A 21,713-nucleotide genomic window follows, 5' to 3' on the forward strand; every position below is an offset into this window, starting at 1 on the left:
ACTCACTCCCTCCTCTCCCCAGGTGAGTTGCCAGGGGTGACAGCTGACTGAGGATGTCCTTGTGAGAGTGGGCAGGGCTACCTGGCCCTGAGGTGGAAAGGAGGAGGAGCCTCCAACTCCTAAGCCCCTCCCCCTCATCCCCCGATACGGACCAGACGCACAGAGGGCCGTGTTTCTCTCCTCCCTGTTCTCCCCTCCCTGTTCTCTACTTCCTCTTCCTGTCTCCTCTCCCCCATAAGTCCCGCCCCCTGCCACCATGCTGTGGTCACGCTGCTGCTGGAAGGCCTGAGGAAGCAGAATCTGGAAGGAAACCCTGCTCACCCGGGGGACTTCTACCTGGTAAGACTCACTCACAGCTTTAGCTACAGCTTGAAACCTCATACAGCATATAGCATAGCAAGCATATCACCACCATCAGAAGGATTTAAAAAAAATATTGATATAGATATATCATACTCACATGACTTGGACTCAAGTCAGAGTCCTACTCGAGTTGTGGTTTGAATTGCTAGAGACTGACTTGATGCGTGAAGATAATACCTGGGTGCAGACAGACAAAACCTTGGCACAAAGTCAATGTTTCATACCTCATTTTGCAGACTTTTTCTCATCCGAATTCTGTGTCAATGATTTCATTCAATTTTCATTTGGTCTGGTTCTCTTTCACACAGCAATTTGTCACAAGCACACACTTTCTGAACAATGTCACGTGATCAAAACAGTCACTCGTCTGTTGGACAGAATAGAGAAGGGAAATCTCTCCTCTTCCGCCGGCTTCTTGCTTGGCTGAGGGCTGACCAACACCACCTGCGAGTTTTACTTTGGTGTTACTATCAAATAAATATTGCACAAGAATGTGCTCAATATGAGCAGCAGATGAGGCAGCGAGCTGTTATACATTTCATTCTGCAGATGAGACGAGCGAGGCAGCACCGAAGGAGAAGGCGAGCCCTGTTGAGAGACAACAATGTGTTGTTGTTGTTATGACAACGTACGTTGTGCACACGTGTACAGTACACGTGTGCCGCAGTGTTTGTTTTGCTTTCTTCTACCGCCTTCTACTCATGATGCACTGGCGCTTCCTATTATTTGCTCTTGTGTTTAGTGTGCGTTGCTTTCACATCACAAACGAGCCGCGGCCGGCAGGGTTCACTTGGAAACGAACCGAGACCCACCGAGACACACCTTTTCAGGCTCCATCTGGGCCCTTCTTGAACTAACTTCTTTCTCTCTTAAAAAAAAAAAAAAAAAAAAAATACTAACCTAAACTAAACTTGTACCACTGTTCCTTCAGAAGTTGTAGTTGTCATAGACTGTGTTGCATAGTTGATTGCTCTATTGCTGACAAAAATGTGATATTGTAAGTCGCTTTGGATAAAAGCGTCTGCCAAATGACGTAATGTAATGTAATATGTAATGTTTTCAAGAGGACCAGAGTTCAATTGTTTGTTACGCACCAGAGTTTGTTTGCGCTTTCACACCACCCCAAACGAAGCGGAGTATCCGAGGAAACAAACTGTGGCACGTGTAAAGCAGACCAAACAGCTTATATGTGAAAGTGACCTTAAACACCATAAACATGATATTGAATTACTACACATTTATTTTCTTCCCTTTTGTTAAACAAAATAAAGAGCACAATTTTGAATGTACCATTGTACTTTCTTTAACCTTGTTCTTGTGTCACACCTACTCAGTGTGTCGGGGGAGCCGACTTTTTCACCGGGGGGGGGGGTGCAACCGGACGTGCGCGCGACCCGGTGCGGACAGCTGCTTGCGCGTGCCTCAGAAAGGATTGCCTCCCTTCAACGTTCACAGTCTGATTCAGGCTACAGTATCACATAAGCAGTAGCCGGGTAGCCCAATGACCAGACCACATCCTCCACGCCACATGCAGCTCTAAAAAGCAAAAATCACAGTAAGATCTCTATTCTATAGTTTATCAGCACGCTCAAAGACACGAATACAGCTCTTGTCGTGTTCCACTTTTCTCTCCAAGAGAGAAAAGCGCGCTGCGCACACAGAGAGGGAGGGAGGGTGAGAGAGCACAGAAAGGCGAAACGGGCGCACTGCTCTCCATATACACTGCATCCACAAGAACATGATATCTCTGCCCAACACTTTTATCCACACCATAACGCACATGTCCCACTCACTGTGAAGTTCCTGACGCATTCCATCTCACAAACAGTCCTCCATATGCGGGAGGACTCGGAGGTATTCCAGCTTCACGTCGTCGTCACTTTTTCCACATCTGCGTTTGAAGTAGAAGCGACTTGTTGCTGTTCAACTGACGGCTGCTTCCATTTCTTCGTGAATGTAAAGTTTGTCAAACTGCCTTGTTTTCTTTTTGACATCTTGCTGTTGTTTTAAATCTGACCTGCCCGCGTGAGTGACGTTTGATTTGCACCTGCGCCGCCACGCTTCGATGTGGTGATGATAAGAATAACATGCATGTCGGTATAGGGGCTTACAGTGAATTTGACAGTGATTGAGCACACTCTGAATCATACGATTAAAATAGCGTAATTTTACGCATTATTCATGAAGGTACAGAAAAAGAAATAGAAAATACATGGAGTAATATATATTAGTCAATAATTTAGAGACCCCCCCAAATTTCACAAGTCATGTTTTCAGGGGGTCTACTATTTCTTTAAGGGGAGCCAAAGCCCCCCCCAGCTCCCCCGTAGTTCGCACCCTGCACCTACTGTATGTTCACCTGAATCTGAGGATGTCATGGGAAATATTCCGCTCTAATATAGCATTGGTGGTAGAATTTCAATGAATTGATTCACTTTTTCAATAGATAGTAGTGTTTTGTTTATAAAGGTTTTGTGCACAATGTACATTTGTAGGTTATGTGCACAACTTAAAGCAGGACTAAACCCCCCAGATTTCTTGCAAAACGGCACTCCACTCGATCCGAAAACCCCACAGGCAAGATGGCCGCCCAGACTTCCCTCCTTAGCTGGCAGAATTCCTCCCCCATAAAGTAACATATCTTGGCCAATAAGTATGTAACATACAAAATAAAACAACTCATAATATCTTAATTTTATGTAGAATGCAGAGGACATGTAACTGTTTAGTTAAACTTGCATTCCAGGAATATTGTGCTCTAAAGATAACGTTAATGGCTCGAGACTGTTTCGTCCTGAAACCCACACGCTTTGCGCCACCTATGTGGGATTCGAAATAACGCATCCGAGATAGAAAACGTTATGAATATAGCCACGTTATAAACAACAAACTAACGCTCGTGATCCGTATGGAAACAGTGTTACTCGAAATGGTTAAAAGTTATATCAATTTGGTCATTCAGTGGCGTTTTACTGCCATGTAACTAACTAACTAGCGGCTAATATTAGCCACAGTAGGCATTACCCAGGGATGCATTGGTCTTAAAGGGCTCGCGCCGTGTGAACTACAGTAATAATCAATGGGGATTTTTTTTTTCACACGAGTGGGGCGTGTGCTAACCCCACCGTGACGTCACGATGTACCAAATATCCCATTCATTTGAGGGCACAAAAAAAAGCAGTGTTCAACCCATAGAGGGAACCTATGCTGCTGAAAATGATACAAATGGTACAATGGTAACAGTTTGGTCTCAAATGTGGAAATTTTGACCAGAATTCTTCACACACCACCCCCAAAGTCATATATATTGGTTAACACGTTCACTGCCATTGGCGAGTCAACTCGTCAAGCAGAAACCAACGGTTGACTGCCAATGGCGAGTCAACTCGTCCAAAAAAAAAAAAAAAAATTTTTGACGGTGGGATGTTGATCTAACCCTTTAACATCTCCTATATAAATATGGGAGCCACCAAACGTGTACAACCCATTCCACCGACCCACTAAGTGGCGACAGTGCTCTCCAGACTAGAAAAAGCCAAGCCAAAACTGCAGGGGAACGCGCGAGGAAACCATTCTCATACTGTAAAATGGATTGGCGAAAACGCTTTCGCGCATTATCGCGCTGGGAGCTGGTGGTGGGGGATTGCAAATTTGCATAATAGATTATGGGTGCAACACACTTTGAAACACCGGCAGAAAGCCCACAATCGCACGCAGCTTCATTCCAGCTGAGCTCACAACCGAAACGAACGAGCCCCATGCAGACTCGCCCAAAGAGCAGCCGCCAGCAGCCAGGCAGCACAGACAGGCAGAGCCTCGCTTGTACCGCTGCAGCCACGGAGGGAGGAGAACACACACGGAGGGAGGAGTTTGAAGGAGAGGGGGGTTTCCTGCTGCTATGGAGGAAATTACTGTTCAAAACTATTGTTTAGATGTCTGACGTCTTACGCCAAAAAATAAATGGTTAAAGTGACTGTTCTATCGAATTTCACAAAAAGCCATTTATCTCAGCTTAAATTTTCAGACGCTGAAACCATGCTGTATTCTACTGCTAATGCCTACATAACTACTAACTCTACAAACTAACTCTTTTAGACAGAGAAAGCACACATTCTATTAGTTCTTTTGAGATAATTTGTGTTCACAAAATCTTAGCAGAAAAGAATCCTCGGCTCTTGAAAGATGAGCCAGAATCCTCAAAAAAAAACCTTGGCAGAAGCTACCTACAGTATTGAAAAAACGGCTGGCAGTGTTTTTGGGTTTAGTCCTGCTTTAAGTATTTTTTTATTTGAGAGCTAAATAAACTCCAATCAGTTAGTTTATATACTGTTAATGCTCAGAGCTTTTTTTCTAATGCTACCAGCAAATGCAGAGGAAAATCCAGTGCAAAAGTCTTGGGTTGCAGTTGCACTTGTGTTTATCCTCTCTGCTCAAATTCACTTTCACAGTCTGCTGATATTCTGCTGCCAACATTAGCTCAAGTTGTTGGATCTGATTGGACTGGAGTGTGTGACCTCATCCTGTCTTAACATACACAAATAGTGTAGTAGCTGTACTGTACTGTACTGTAGCTGCTACCATTACGTATGTCTAATGTGTAATTGTATGTTTAATTAGGTATATGCTATTTGCACCTGTGCAAACAGAATGTCAATTATGTTTAAGTATGTTTAAAGTATGTACATGCCATTTGCACCTATGTGCAGTGAATATGTCACTGTCTTTGACTTGTCTTATCACTTTACTGCCTTATTGCTTGTTGTTTCTCTTGTTTTCCTGCACCTATATGCCCTGTTATTTTGCACTATGTTGCAAACGGAATCCACAGCACAAGAATTTCACACGTGATACTTGTACTACGGAGTGACAATAAAAATCTTGAATCTTGAATCTTGAATCTGTCTCCTCAGTCCCTGCTGGACCCTAAAAACCTCGCCGAGTGCTGGCCCCCAGATGGCTTGATGCCTGGTGAGTATTTCAAGTTTTGTCCCGAAATTAAACACTCATTTCTCTCAAGAGACATCGACCCTTGACTACCTGCCTGTAGTAATACTGTCCATCTAATCAATACAGTAACAAAGGGATGCTTTTGTTCCCTCTCTGACCAATAGCTGACCCTCATTCCATCATTGAACGTTGACCATCACCAAATGAGACAAAATGTACTATTCCAAAGGGACGATCCATGGCTGCATCCCGACCCGGGACAGCTGTTCACAATGGACTTATCACTGACCACGTAGATACACTGTTATTCTGATAGAACTGTCAGCAGACTGCACACTGTACTTATCACTGACCACATAGATACACTGTTATTCTGATAGAACTGTCAGCAGACTGCACACTGTACTTATCACTGACCACGTAGATACACTCTTATTCTGATAGAACTGTCAGCAGACTGCACACTGTACTTATCACTGACCACATAGATACACTCTTATTCTGAAATTAACCAGTAGATTTTCGTGCCATTGTTTCCAATACATAAACTGGGGCAGCGCAACAATATTAGCATGGCTGGTACATCATAAAAAGTTCATCAATGTAGAAAAATTGATCAAAATTGCTCTGTAATAGTCTAATGTACACATCATGTTATGTCTGTCATTAGGCAGTAGCTCTGTACTCAGCCTACAACATTCTGAAAATGTTCCTAAAAAATATAAAATTCCCCGAACTCACGTTATAATGGTAAAGATTAACTTCATACTTTTCAATGGGAAAATTCTAACGCTGCTCAGCTCAACACTCATGTAATGTAATGTAAAGTAATGTAATGTAATGTAATGTAATGTAATGTAAAGTTATGTAATGTAATGTAAAGTTATGTAATGTAAAGTAATGTAATGTAAAGTTATGCATCCATTGTAGAGCGGAAACGGTCTGCTCCGACAAGCCTCTCTGAAAACAGGGGTGTCATAGTGGTAGTGCCTGCTGCCCATAACCCCATGGTGCCAATCCAAAAAATAAATAAAAGGAACTAAAACCATTTGGAACTAACAACAACAGAAGAAAATAATTCCCGCACACTATCCAGTAACTGGTATCCAGCACACTATCCAGTAACTGGTATCCAGCACACTATCCAGTAACTGGTATCCAGCACACTATCCAGTAACTGGTATCCAGCACACTATCCAGTAACTGGTGTCCAGCACACTATCCACTAACTGGCAAACTTTATTACGTTTCGGTCGATCAGACCTTCATCAGGCCTGATTGAAGGTCTGATCGACCGAAACGTTGTAATAAAGTTTGCCAGTTACTGGATAGTGTGCTGGATACCAGTTACTGGATAGTGTTACTGGATAGTGTTACTGGATCGTGTGCGGGAATTATTTTCTTTTGCTTATGGACTCTATCCTCCGACGCACCTATCCATAAGACTGTGAGGGTGTGCATCGGCTCTTCTTTCAAGTTTTGAACTAACAACAAGGAAAACACTGCAGCATTAACTGGTTCCAGTTCTTACACCGGACGACAAGGCAGTGACAAACAGAAAGCAGGCTCTGGTGACGTGAGCTTAGACACAAGTGAAGGTGTGAAAACACAATGACACATGTTACCCCCATGAGTCGTATTTAAGAAATAGATGTATAGCCTATTTTTGTTTTACCATGCAACAAACTTTTCAATTACACCCTTACATCCCTACAGTCGCGTCATTCTAATCTTTTTTAAATAAATGTTTGTTCTTTCTTGCTAAGAAATTCCTTATGAGTTAACACGTCTTGACTGTTTTTCCTTCTCATCCTGCCCCTGCATCTCAGAGAGCAGCTACTGGCAGCTGTGCCCTCCCTCCAAGTCGGGCCTGCAGGGGGGGCTGCTGAGCTCTAGCTTTCCCCCTGGGCCCGTGCCCCTGGTGCCCTCGGATGCACACCTGCAGGATGGGGGGGACCCTCTGGAGACTCCGCCCCCTCCCCCCCTGTCGCCCAGCACCTCGACGTCCGAGCTGTGCCTCCCTGGAGCACCAGCCCCTCCCGGCCCCGGGCCCCCGCCTCCCCCTCCCCCGCCCCCCAAACGCCACTGCCGCTCCCTGTCGGTGCCCGAGGACCTGTCCCGCTGTCGCTACACCTGGCGGCCCAGCGCATCGCGGGTTTGGACCCCCGTCAGCCGCCAGCAGTACCACGGAGGGGCAGGCGGGGGGGCGGTGGCAGTTGGGGGGGCCATGGTGGGCGGGGGCGGTATGGGAGTAGGTGCCGCGGGGGGAGGGCCCTGTCCTCTCCGTGCCCCCAGCTCCTCCCTGAACTCCTCGCTGCACTCCTCGTCCAGCCCCACCTTCTTCAGCCTGGCGCTGTCCCCGGACTCCCCTCTGCCCTGGAGCTTCCCCTGGGACCCCAGCGAGGCGGCAGGGGGCGGAGCCTGCTGCTGCTTCTTCCCTTCGCCATCCTCCTGCTCCTCCTCTCCCTCCCCCCTCCACCCGCCCCCCCCCTCCCCAGAGGCGTTTCTCCCTCTCCCCGGTGCTCATCAGAGACTCTGCGGCCTGCACCTTCCTGCCCCCGCCCCCTGTGCCGGCCCAGGCGCCAGCTCACCACCCCCCCCTGGGCTGCTGCGTCATGGCGGGGGAGGGGCCGGCTCACCCTCCCCCCCCGAGCTGCTGTGTCATGGCGGGGGCGGCTGTGGGCGTGGCGGTGCCCGCCTCCCCCTCCTCAGCCTGCAGCACGCCATCCTCCCTGCGCCGCGCCCTGCCGCCCCAGCTGCCCCGCTGCCACTCGCAGCCCTGCGACCTGCTCCTGCTCAAACCAGGCCTGAAGAGGCGCCGCGACCCCGACAGGCCCTGCGCCCGGCCCCTCCTCGACTTCACCAAGATGACACAGGTAGTTCTGCATTCTGTCATCTTTAGATAGTATGTTGTTTTTGGCCAGTGCACGCAGGGCGCAGGCCCCTATAACAGGGTTTGTTCACCCAATTTAGTCACCAATTTGCAAGCCAATTTGGTCCCACTCAGAAACCATAAGACCTGCCGCTACCGAACTTGGTAGGTTCACAGTCACCTTTTACTATGTGTGAAAAAATTTCACTAGTTGACCACTAGGTGGCGCTGTAACAGCCCCCTTTACATTTTGGTCCATAACTTTTGAACCGTAGCGTCTACAATCAAAATTATTTTTTCCCTGGATTCCTTGGGTCATTCCGCATCTGCTGATAGAGGCCCCGCCCATTTCTGTCTAACTAGACTTTAAGCGTTTTTTTCCGCTATATCTCCTTCAAATATTGTCCAATCACCAAACCACATCACACAGCGTGTGTGGACTGTCCTGCACACAACTTATTTTGCAGTATTTTGCAAGACCGCACCGTTGCGATATAATTGACTTCCTTTTGTGGGTGTGGCCTAGTTCACAAAAATCGCCCTAACTCCGGAACGCATTGTCCGTTGTGAATTAACCTTGGTACAGGTGTGCAGCTATGTATTCTGAGCTGATAAAAAAACAATTGCATCATTTCGACTGTAGGGGGTGCTATGGCAACAATAAGTAACCGTAGCTCACAAACCATAAGAGCGACTGTTCCCAAATATAGGTTCATAGAGTACTCTTCTACTCTATGAACTCTCATTTACAATTTTGTCCAAAAGCGTTTTTTCGCTATTTCTCAAGCGACTTACAATATCACATTTTGTCAACAGTACAGAAAACAACTAACACAATCAATGACAGCTAAGACATTTTGATAGACTAGAGTAGCACCATGTAGGAAGTAGTTTGAGAAGGAATAAGTAACATGTAGCATTATTAACACATTGAGTGCCAGCGACGCCAAATGGCGTCAGGAGAAATTTACCGTAGGCTGCCAGCGACGCCAAATGGCGTCAATAACTCCAAATTCATATTTTGACGGGGGGATGTCGATCTAAGCCTCTTACATCGCCTCTTACAATATGGGAGCTATTGAATGTGTCTAACCTATTTTACAGAACCCTTAGGTGGCGACAGTGCCCTCCCGATTAGACAAAGGCCAGGAGAAAAGAGAGAAGAAGTCATGAGGAAACGGAATACGGAAATCGCATTGATATGCTTGAAGCATAACGTTAGCTGTGCCTGTGAACAGCAGTCATCTGCTGCCACAATTGAGCCCCATCCGTGTCCGCTGCGATAGTCCATCCATATGATTTAGTTGCCGACACGGCGACACCAGCGTCTTTCTGTAAAGTTACATTATTCTCAGCTGGGAGCCGAGGACACGCTGTAAAAAAGCGGGGGGATGCAGGCAGCGGACTTTTCAGTGCAGATCAAACTCAGAGCAAACCGCAGCAGAGACACGACTCCTCCCACCACGGAGGAGGAGGAGGAGGGGGGTGGGGCACGCAGGGCACTACAGTATACAACCATTGACAGTACACACACACCCAGGCAGCAGCAGGCTCGATGCATAGAGAGCAAACAAGCTAGAATAGGCTATCTGATGCCCACCAGCAGTAAATCAAGACCAGCAAGAAGGTGTAGGGTCTGCGCACGCAGGGGCCAGCGCTGCTGGTTGCAGCTAAAACATATTATTTGGCCAAACAAAATTCCTTTGTTTTCACTCTTTTATTGAAGGAAATTATTTTTGAGGTGTCATTATATCAGAAAATATTAGCTTCAGAGTCAATGATGTGCTTGAAATGTTTAATTTCACAAAAGGCTCATTATCTCAGCTTCAAGAAAAAAATTGCTGTTTTTGGCTAAATCAAGCTATCTTCTCCGGCTCATAACTAAAGAACGGAAAATGGGATCAATAAACTTTTTTTTGCAGATGATAGAAGAGAGTCTCCTCGTTCTTTGTGCGTGTTCGGTGTTTACATAGTAATATCACACAATATTCTGTGGGCCTCGAGAAATCACTGAAAACGCTCTGAAACTCTGGCACTGGGAGCGTCCGTTCTCCAAAAGTGGCTGGCACTCAATGTGTTAAGTTTGAGAAGGATTTTTTTTTTTTCCCTTTTAACACATTCACTGCCAGCCGTTTTTTTTTTTACTGTAGGTAGGTTCTGCCAGAGGTTTTTTTTTAAGGATTCTGGCTCATCTTTCAAGACCCGAGGATTCTTTTCTGCTAAGATTTTGTGAACACACAATATCTCAAAAGAACTAATAGAATGTGTGCTTTCTCTGTCTAAAAGAGTTAGTTTGTAGAGTTAGTAGTTATGTAAGCATTAGCAGTTGAATACAGCATGGTTTCAGCGTCTGGAAAATTATTCTGAGATAAACGGCTTTTTGTGAAATTCGATAGAACAGTCACTTTAACCATTCATTTTTGGCATCAGTAAGACGTCAGACATCTAAACAATAGTTTTGAACAGTAATTTCCTCCATAACAGCAGGAAACACCCCTCTGCTTCCAACTCCTCCCTCCGTGGGCGTTCTTCTTGGCTGCAGCGGGCATGTCACAAGCTCGTTGCTGTTTCTGCTGCTGCTGCCTGTCTGCTGGCGGCCGCTGTGCAAGTCTGGATCGGCTCGCTCGTTTCTTGTGGTTTGTGTTGAGAGCTTTGATGAAGCTTTTGCGATTCTGGTCTTATTTATGCTGCGTGTTTCAAAGTGTGTTCCACCCGTAATCTATTATGCAAATTTGCAATCCCGCACTGCCAGCAATCAGCGCGAAAACGAAAGCGTTTCCATTTTCACGAGAATGGCTTCCTCACACTGCTTTTTGCTTGCCTTCCTCTAGTCTGGGAGAGCACTGTCGCCACTTAGTGGGTCGGTGGAATGGGTTGTACACGTTGTACACGTCCAATACTTATATAAGAGATGTAAAAGGGTTAGATGCACATCCCACGGTCAAAAAAAAAAAAATCATTTTTTTGACGTATTAATACGTCATTGGCAGTCAACCGTTGGATTTTTTTTGACGGATTAATACTTCATTGGCAGTGAACGTGTTAACTCATTGAGTGCCAGCCACTTTTGGAGAACGGAAGCTCCCAGTGCCAGAGTTTCAGAGCGTTTTCAGTGATTTCTCGAGGCCCACAGAATATTGTGTGATATTACTATGTAAATACCGAACACGCACAAAGAACGAGGAGACTCTCTTCTATCATCTGCAAAAAAAAGTTTATTGATCCCATTTTCCGTTCTTTAGTTATGAGCCGGAGAAGATAGGCTGTTTTGAGCAAAAAGACAGGTTTCAAATTATAAGCTGAGATATTCAGCCTTTTGTGAAATGCAGCATTTCAAGCACATTCACTGACGCTAGCTAATATTTTCTGATGTAGTGACGTGGTGTAGTTCTGTGGAGCCTGCGTGCCCCACCCAACTCTCCCCGCCTCAGCTGCAAACTCCTCCCCACACGCACACAGTCTATTTTCGGAGCCTCCGTTTTTGCGCCGGGCGGCTCCCGGGCTGCTCCCAGCGCGACAAGGAAATGCCAAACGGCACTGCAGGGATAGGTTTGGCCCTTCGGCGTCGGGTGCTGCCTTTCTGGCGGGTAATCGTGTGGAGAAACTATATGCAGACAGACAGAGGCAGAGGAGCTCAGTTGTGTGCTCGGATTGACTGATGTTCGCAGCCCGACGTCAGCTGCAGACAGAGCAATCTATATGGCTCTGGCTGCAGCATGCATCGGCTTCTCTTTGATCACGGCTTTTTGCTGCAGTTTTCCGGACCTTTCTGTAATCTGGAGAGCGCTGTCGCCACCTAATGAGTCCGTAAAATAGGTTATACACCTTCAATAGCTCCCATATTTGTACAGGAGATGCCTGATGCTTTGATCCACGTCCCACCGTCAAAAAACGCAATTGACGAACATACTCGTCCTTGGCACTCTACGTTACTAAACGAAATGACGAACATACTCGTCCATGGCACTCGATGAGTTAAGATGTTAGTTCAAGAAGGGCCCAGATGTAGTAGCCTGAAAAGGTGAGTTTTTAGTCTCCACCGAAAGATTGGCAGCGATTCGGCCATTCTGACCGGAGGGAGCTCATTCCACCATTGTGGCACCAGGAACGAGAAGACTTTTGAGCCCACGTAGCGGTGGAGGGGCAAGGCGATCTGGACGGGTGGAGGAGCAAAGGGGGCGATGCGATGTTTGAAACTTGACCATAGATTGCAGATACGGAGGGGCTGTCATGTGGACTGCCCTGTAGGCCAGTACCAGTGTCTTGAATTTGATGCGAGCCGAGATGGGAAGCCAGTGAAGGTCACGGAAGAGGGGAGTGACATGAGAGAATTTGGGTTGGTTGAATACCAAACGGGCTGCAGCATTCTGAATGAGCTGAAGCAGTCGGATGGCTGAGGCAGGAAGGCCGGCCAGAAGAACATTGCAGTAGTCCAGGCGAGAGATGACAAGTGCCTGGACCAGGAGTTGTGTTGCTTCCCTTGTGAGAAACGGACAGATTTTGTGCATGTTGTACAGGGACAACCTACAGGAGCGTGCTGTCGCAGCAATGTAGGCCGAGCAAGACAGCTGGTTGTCAAGGATCACCCCGAGGTTCTTAGCTGTTTGAGAGGGAAACACGGTAGTGTTGTCAATGGAGATGGAAAGGTCAGTGAGAGGACAGTCTTTCCCAGGGAGGAAGAGTAGTTCTGTCTTACCAAGATTCAGCTTGAGATGGTGGGCAGACATCCAAGCACCAATGTCTTTGAGTCATGCAGGGATACGTGCCTCGCTTTGGGTGTCTGAGGGGGGGAAAGAGAGGTAGAGCTGAGTGTCGTCAGCATAGCAGTGATCAGAGAAGCCATGAGATGAGATCACATGGCCAAGAGATCTGATATAGAGAAGGAATAGCAAGGGGCCCAGGACTGAGCCCTGGGGCACACCAGTGCTAAGAGTGCAGGATCTGGATAGGGATCCTCGCCATAGAACCTGGTATGAGCGGTTAGAGAGATAGGAGGCAAACCAGGAGAGTGCAGATCCTGAGATACCTATAGATCAGAGAGAGTGGAGAGAAGGATTTGGTGGTTAACTCATTCATGGCCAAAGACGTCTTTGACATGTTATCAGGAATAGCCCAGAGGGCCAATGACGTGTTTGACGTGTTTTTGTTTTTATTAGTACAGCGCGTAGTTCAAAGACTTCCCCAGCCTGTGACATGTTATCAGGTCCCTAGCCTCAAAGTCAAGCCGACAACACGTTATCAAACACATACCGCAGCTGTTGTTTTGAAATGGAATAGGAGGAGAAAACGGAGAAACGCTGCCTGTTGCATAGAGGAGAAATGCCATTAAAACACCCCTCGGCGCGCTGCGCTGGTCGCCTCTGCTGCAGGGCGAACCTGGATTGAGTTGTTCGCGCTAGTCAAACCAACATGATCGATCCGGTTCCAGCGCCTGGTCCCAAAGCCAAGCCGACCCCGTTCCTGTGTCGCAGCATTCGTCCCAGCCCGAACGAGAGGAGGAAAACGATGCAGAGGAGGCTAGACGCTGATCTCAGACCAGTTTGGTGTTCGCCTCCTATGCTAATTTGCGGGGCGATCAGTAGTGTTCCCTGGGAAGAGGTGCGATCCAGCAGCAGCTGTGGACAGAACTCTCTCTCTGTGTGTGTGTGTGTGTCTGTGTGTGTGTGTGTGTGTCTGTGTGTGTGTGTGTGTGTGTGTGTGTCTGTCTGTCTGTCTGTCTGTCTGTCTGTCTGTCTGTGTGTCTGTACACTCACTCACACTGAGTAAACTGTATTGTTGAATGTAAAAAAAGCACTTCATGTACCGTAAATTCCGGACTATAAGACGCACCGGTGTATAAGCCGCGGGACCAAAATTGACTATTTTTTTCTTCTATAAGCCGCACCGGACTATAAGCCGCGGGTGTTTTGATGTTTAATTACCATATGAAAGGGTTCGTGCACAGAGAGGAATGTCGGGAAAGAGATCGCTGTTTGGGGAAGCTCCCATTTATTAACATTTCAACAAAACAAAACAAAAGTCAGGTCACTAATCCCCAGACAAAATCACACAACAATAGGCTACCGTATATGTGCAGCAAACCTGTAACCAGAGAAGTCAAGTCACTAATCCTCGTCTTCCTCTTCTTCCTGCGTACTGAAACCACCAAAGTCCTCATCTTCAGTGTCGGAAACGAACAGGTTCAGGGTGGCTTCGTCAACCACTCTCCTCTCTCCTTCAGGTGCCATGGCACGAGTCCGATACCTCACGAGTCCGACACCTCACGAGTCCGAAAAAAGAGGCTAACTTCCCCCAGACCCTAACCCAAAACCTAACCTCTCCCACCCCCACGCCTAAACCTAACATCCCCCAGACCCTAACCCAAAACCTAACCTCTCCCACCCCCACGCCTAAACCTAACCTCCCCCAGACCCTAACCCAAAACCATGAGGTGTCGGACTCGTGAGGTATCGGACTCGTGAGGTATCGGACTAGGGGGCAGTCCCCGTGGCGTCATCCTCTTCATCCCGCAGCAGTCCAGCGTTTTGGAACCCGTTGGTAATTGTGGATGTTTTCACACTCCTATAATATTCCGTGATCTTCCTTTGTGTGAATTCGCCGAAGTTTGTGATTTTCTCCTGATAGTCGGGAGGGAGTTGTTCAGTAGTTCTCCCCCGGACGGACAGTCCCTTTTGCCCAGGTTACGCGCGGCTGCTCTGTTTGATCGGCGGCTGCTCTCTTTTAATGCGAGATTGACTGCTTTCAACTTGAAAGCTGCCTCGTGTGAATTTCTGCGTACCTTCCCCATGGTAAGTGAGAGTGTTGCTTCTACTGCTCGTCTTGTTGTGAATATTCCTTGATCTTCCTTTGTGTGAATTCGCCGAAGTTTGTGATTTTCTCCTGGTAGTCGGGGGAGGGAGTTGTTGCCCGAGTGGCCGTTTGCTTACCGTAATTACCATATGTAAGTGGTCACGCACAGAGGGGATTGTCGGGAAGAGATGGCTGTTTGAGGAAGCTCCCATTTACCGTATTACAACATTTCAACAAAACAACATAACACAACACCACCGTTGTTTATTTTTACAGTGCACACAGTGTCCGCGGTGTGGTGAAAAGAGGGCAAGAGAGGAAATTAAAACAGAAGTGGATTTATAGTTAGAAAGAGTGCTAAAAAAGAGAGATTTTTTTTTTTTTTCTGAAAAAATCCATAGATAAGACGCACCGTTATATAAGCCGCAGGGGCCAAAAAACGGGAAAAAAGCCGCGGCTTATAGTCCGGAATTTACGGTATATATATATATATATATTTTTTTTTTGTCATTTGTGTCATAACGAATAATATTTACATGTCTGATGTCAATACAGTTCAAAATAAAAGAATTGAGAGCGAGTTCTGCCTGAGATTGTGTCTTTTACAAAAATGGCCTTTTCTCCTGTTTGTCTTCTCAGAGAGACCTTTTTGGTGAAAACAGGGTGTATATAAATGGCTATAAGTAGAGTACAGAACATGCTAAAAGCTCACTTTTTTTTTTCCTGGTGAACCCAGAGACGTACATCTTCATTTTGACGTATTGCAAATCACTTTGGTGCTAATAGATAATTTACTGTGGGTCTTGAAAGATGACCAACAATTATGAAAATCTTTGGCCTGTGCTAAATATTGGCAGTCCTAAACTGGCCATGAATGAGTTAACTGTATCAAAAGCTGCAGACAAGTCAAGGAGGACAAGGACAGAGGAGAGGGATGAGGCCTTAGCAGTGTGTAGGGCCTCAGTGACTGAAAAGAGAGCTGTCTCAGTAGAGTGAGAAGCCTTGAAGCCAGATTGTAGAGGATCTAATAGGTCATTCTGGGAGAGATGGAGAGAAAGTTGTTCGGAAGCTGCTCGTTCAAGGGTTTTGGAAATGAATGAGAAGAGAGACAGGACGGTAGTTCTGGATGGCAGTAGGGTTAACCCTTTGATGCATGAATTATGAAAGCCTCAGTCACGATTTTTTCCCCAGGTGTTTCTATTTATCTTTAGGCATGAAAAGAACAAATAAAAAAAAATAGAAAAAGAGTGGCAGTAATCGCATGAATTGTAGTTGAAATAGAGCCACTGACGCACAAGGGCCAATGTATTGTACAGACGATCAATCGCAATTTCCTCACTAAATAAAATCAATACTTGGACATTTTCTCAACTATATTGCTTTTTAGATGTTACTTGATGTAAAAAAAAAAAAATGCAAGTGTCTGCTTCCATAGACGGATTGGCTGGATATACCTGAGCAGCTTGGCATGTTTTTATTTCTGTCGGCCATCTTCGGTGTTGGTCAATTTAGGTGCAGTTGCAACGGCTGGCCACTGGGTGGCAGTGTATAGGGTGATGCTCTAACGTCCACTTTATTGGCCTATGTGCAACTTTGACCAAAAAAAAAAGATATATATTAAAATAAATAAATAAATAATTTCCGTCCACTCAAGTGGACACATGATGCGTGAAAGGGTAGGGAGGGTTTCTTAAGCAGTGGCTTGACTCTAGCAGTCTTTAGCCCATTGATACCTGCGCGCGTTCTCTAGAGTGGCACTCTAAACCTACTGCACGTTTGTAAACAGCCCCTGTAAACCTGACGTTTTGGGAGAAGTTGCCAGAGCGGTCGGCGTTCACTAAAACCTTTATATCTCAGGCTCTGTAGCACATAGAAACATAAAATAAAAAGCATTTGAGAGCTTAAACCTTTGGCTTTTCGTATTATATTTGCCCTAATGTTATTCTTTTATTTTTTTATCTTTAACCCCAAAAAATAAAAAGATTCTAACGCATTTTAAGAAATGTTAATAAAGATTACGGCAAATGTAACCCTTCTAAATAAAAAGCCACGGGTTTAAGCTCACAAATGCTTTTTATTTCATGTTGATAGCTACTATAGAAGCTGAGGAAATAGGTTTTGTTGAACCCTTGACAATTACTGCAGCAAAAGTAACGTTAGCGACCTCCGTTTTGCAGTCGTCTTGAAATACGGCAAATTCGCCAAAAGTCACTCACCCAATGAGCCTTGGCTAGCATGTCAACAGTCACATCATAATCTGGGTGTGGAATCTTCTTATTCATTGATGTCTTTGTCCTCAAAGTAAGTCATACTCCGTTCAGTTCGTCACTTAGCATTCACTTAGCTTACTGTCTGAAACGCGGCCATGCAGAATTGCCACCGTGCAGCAGAAGAACGTGCAGTAAAACCTTGAGGCTATTGCAGATTGGAACATGAGATAAATAAATCTGAAATTAGGTCAGCAGCATTAATTTCATCCTCTAATACAACTAAAGTTGTATTGGGAAGTCTTGCTGGACCGGCGCTTCCTTGATTTGCTGTGTAGTTCGAGCTTTGGAAAACTGTCCACACGGTCGAGGCAAAAATAAAAATAAAAAACTACAAAACCCACAATGCATTTAACCTCCGCCACGTCTATTTCAGCAAATCATAATGCATTTAATCGGTCACATGTCTTGAAACAACGATACTACGTGTCTGTGTTGCAGCCGGGATGAAATGTAAAAGGACACGCCCGTTGCCGTCGGTGTTAAAGGGATATACACACAAATGCTGCATCCGGTATCAATGGGTTAAAGGAGCTGGCACAAGACCAGAGGACAGAGAGGAGTTGATAAGGGTAGTGAGGATTATATCCTTCATACTTTTGCCACCGACAGCCCTCCACATTAACAATGTCATTGCCTGCTACAACCAACAGGCTCGTCAACATCAACGCCTTTCTGCGCTGGCCATATGCTAGGTTTCCATCTAGCCTTGTTTGTTTAATTAATAGATTTACTAATACACAAATCACAGCAATCCCAGGAGTAGTATATTCCAATGTAAAAATGTCAACATGTTTCCTCAACAAACGCAAAGATTTAACTGTGTTCACAGTCAAACGTGTCTTCGTGTGGCACGATTACATACAAAGTGCGTCTGACACAGAAGACACGAGGCGAATGACGCAAAATTCACCTCAGCCACGTATTCGCTCAAGTTGAAATTTTGCATAATTAAGAAACAAGTATGGTATTTGTCAGGTCACGAGTTAGTAAGACACATCATGTCAGGGCTCGACGCTTACCATTTTCCCAAGGAGCACATGTGCTACTGAGTTGAAAAAGTTATTAGCAGCACATAAAGAATTTTAGTAGCACAATTAAAATTTGATACAGAACAATATAGCATGTATTCGATATGATTGTATTAATCTCTGATACGTTACAATTAAGTTTAATTCAATTCAAAGTATTATCATGATGCAACATGCATTTATTTCCTACCAGAAGGGCTCAATACAGCTCATTCGCTATTGTTCTGTTGAAAAGCATAGCTGTGTAACGTTATCAGATAGCTGATATCAGACAGATAGCGTTAGATGGTCTATCTAATAACAGACAGCATAATGTTAGTCAGATTGTCAACAGGTCTTTTTGAAGACATTAGCGAGTGGCATGCTAACGCTTGCATTGCTAACGCAAACATTAGCTGCGTTCTCATTCATACAAGCCAGCTAACGCTAGGCGCTAGCCATAACTATCGTCTGCTGCAGCGGTAGCTTTGTCTCCCGTGTACAAATCCATCGTCTGACACATTTTAATCCCATCTGTTTATGTGACTTGTCTTGCCAGCCAGTAACTGGCTAACGCGTATCATTACAGAGTAGACACTTTTCTGGCTGTCCGCTGTCGGTCTTTCGTCTAAACAGCCAGCCGACTGATTGAGCTGAGCTGAGCCAGGGCCCTTCCGGTGACGAGTCGATCACATGCTTTTTTCAACGGACACCATTGGTTCTGCGCAGTGCAGCCTTCACTACACACTGCAACAACATTGAAACTGAGAGTGGCATTAAAAATAAATTGAACGGTTGAATTCTGTATTCGCACACGTGCCCCTTATTGCGTTTTACAATTCGCACTGTTCTATTTTTAGTCAAGTCAAGTCAAGTCAAATTTTATTTATATAGCACCTTTCATACACAAAGGCAATTCAAGGTGCTTTACAAAAAAATAATCGAAAAAACAAGCAGCAAAGCAATGCACATATAAAAAACACATAAAAAACACAGCCGACAGTTTTAGTTAAAATATATACTCAAATTAACAAACATGAAACATTATTTCTGTTTTAAATAAGTTACAAGGCACTCTTCAGTATTATTATTACATGTACAGTCCATTAGTAGCAAATGTGATCAAAATGATCGCACTGTCAAGCCCTGCATCATGTCAAAAGTCCTGGACACTGAGGCAAAAACAAAAATGATCCTCTTCCACCACTGCTGCAAAATATCACAGGCAAAAGATTGAACTTGTAGTATTTTCTTGTCCATGTTTCCTAACTCTCTTTCTCCGGTGTTGCTCGCCCACCAGACCCGCAGCATTGACCCCCAGTGTCTGGAGCGTGGCAGCGGCAGGCTGGCCTGTGGCGGGGACATGTGCATGATGGGCCTGGAGCCCTTCCTGGGAGACTTCCGGGGCTCGTGCTCCCCAGCCGAGGGCCTGGGCAGGACCAGCATCGGCCCGCTGAGCGAGAGCGACGAGGAGGGGGAAGACGAGGACCATGAAGGGGAGGGGGAGGACCCTGATGAGCGCGAGGCCGCCCAGCAGGCCGTGTTCGAGAGGGATTGTACAGAACTAGACTTGAACATGATAGAAGAAAACTGACGCGTTTGTAAATGGAAGGCTGTTCTGTTTCTGTTTGTTTGTTTGTTTGTTTTGGGATTTCTCTTTCTTCCTCGACTACCATTTGCCCCGATGCTCTGATCCCTGGGGCCCCACCAGGCCACCAATCAGCAGGGCTCTCAGGAACAACGCCTTCTCTCATTGGATGAGCTGGGATAAAATTAAGCGGATTGACGACGACAGTGATGATTTGACTACCATTAATAACGTTGGACTCAGCGCTGTGACAACACACTTGGAATCCTCCTGGCTGCTTTTTGTAAGATTTCTGCTATTTGAAAGATGTTTTTAAAAAGTGAGGATCTTGAGAGTAACATCGGTCACCTTGGCTCCTACATTAAGAGAAAACATCGGTCACCTTGGCTCCTACATTAAGAGAAAACCTTGACATTTTGAATTCCAGTTGGCGACTTTTCTCCTCTGTGTACTTGTCATATTGTAGGGAAATAATTTTTGCATCTGTCCTTCAATTGCTCCTAAAAAGTTTATTGTTGCATTGTTAGCATTCCTAATTGAGAAGATTGCAGTAAATATCGCTAGCTGGAAGCCAACAAGCCATTTTTAAAGGAATAGTTTTTAACCCATAATGAAAATGGCTCATTATCTACTCCTCCTCACGTCAGGCAAAACACAGGTGAAGATGTATGTCCACACACACAAAAAAAACAGTGTTAGCTAGTGCAGCTCCATGTTGGCCTTCTCCAAAACCGCACAAGCGGCCTGGAACTTGTTGAGAGTTTGGGGCGAAAAGTAATAAAATAAAATAAAATAAATAAATAAGATAATCCTAACATTACTCAAAACAGCTTGTGCAGCATAATCGGAAGTGTTTTGTAGTCAACCGATCGCGCTGTTAGTGCAAAAGTCCATTCTAGCAATCCAATGGCAAGATTTATGGCGTGGACCTTGCGGTCACTGAACTTTTATTTATTTCATGTATATAGACAGTGGAGGCGCTCTTCAGTCAGTTAAATGCAGCAGTGTCTCTTCAGGTGAGATGAAAACTGTCTTAGAAAGGCAGCTGTTTTTGGTGATTATTTAAAAAATGTACAAGTGGTACAGAGGTACTTTGTGCTGCAGCAGTAGAATGAAGAGGAGAATATTCTCACAGGTTTATTGGTTAAAATTGTTATTGACAATGTCACATTTTGGCATCTTGGATATCATGTAAAATTCAACTTTTGTATTTGCATTTACAACTTTATTGGGCACCTTCAAGCACACCAGAATTACAATATTTCAGACAGTGTCTGCTTGCTGTTGTAGACTGACTGTGTCTGCTTGCTGTTGTAGACTGACTGTGTCGGTTTGCTGTTGTAGACTGGCTGTGTCTGCTTGCTGTTGTAGACTGACTGTCTGCTTGCTGTTGTAGACTGACAGCGTCTGCTTGCTGTTGTAGACTGACTGTCTGCTTGCTGTTGTAGACTGACTGTGTCTGCTTGCTGTTGTAGACTGACTGAGTCTGCTTGCTGTTGTAGACTGACTGTGTCTGCTTGCTGTTGTAGACTGACTGTCTGCTTGCTGTTGTAGACTGACTGTGTCTGCTTGCTGTTGTAGACTGACTGTGTCTGCTTGCTGTTGTAGACTGACTGTCTGCTTGCTGTTGTAGACTGACAGTGTCTGCTTGCTGTTGTAGACTGACTGTGTCTGCTTGCTGTTGTAGACTGACAGTGTCTGCTTGCTGTTGTAGACTGACTATGTCTGCTTGCTGTTGTAGACTGACTGTTGGAGGCCCAAGTTCCAGGAGATTATCAGGTCAATATTGGACTTTTAGGCTTATAGTGCAATCGTTTTTTTATGGTCATTTTTGCCCTTTTTGTACTGCAGGAACTGTTTGTGTTTGGAGTCATTTT

The 21,713-nt window shown here is 45.4% G+C and overlaps 1 pseudogene across 1 annotated transcript in view; it reads left to right on the top strand.

Moving 5' to 3' along the window:
- LOC310789891 (protein FAM53C-like) overlaps positions 1–19,842 on the top strand; it is a 39,758-nt pseudogene extending 19,916 nt beyond the window's left edge. The window contains exons 4-7 of the transcript in view: positions 240–339; positions 5,274–5,331; positions 7,140–8,186; positions 19,549–19,842. The product of the transcript in view is annotated as a protein FAM53C-like (transcript). The remainder of the gene's footprint in view (positions 1–239; positions 340–5,273; positions 5,332–7,139; positions 8,187–19,548) is intronic.
- Positions 19,843–21,713: the final 1,871 nt, after the last annotated feature.

The sequence above is a fragment of the Poromitra crassiceps genome, assembly GCF_964638095.1.
Source record: "Poromitra crassiceps genome assembly, chromosome: 1".
In the NCBI taxonomy this organism is placed as follows: Eukaryota; Metazoa; Chordata; class Actinopteri; order Beryciformes; family Melamphaidae; genus Poromitra; species Poromitra crassiceps.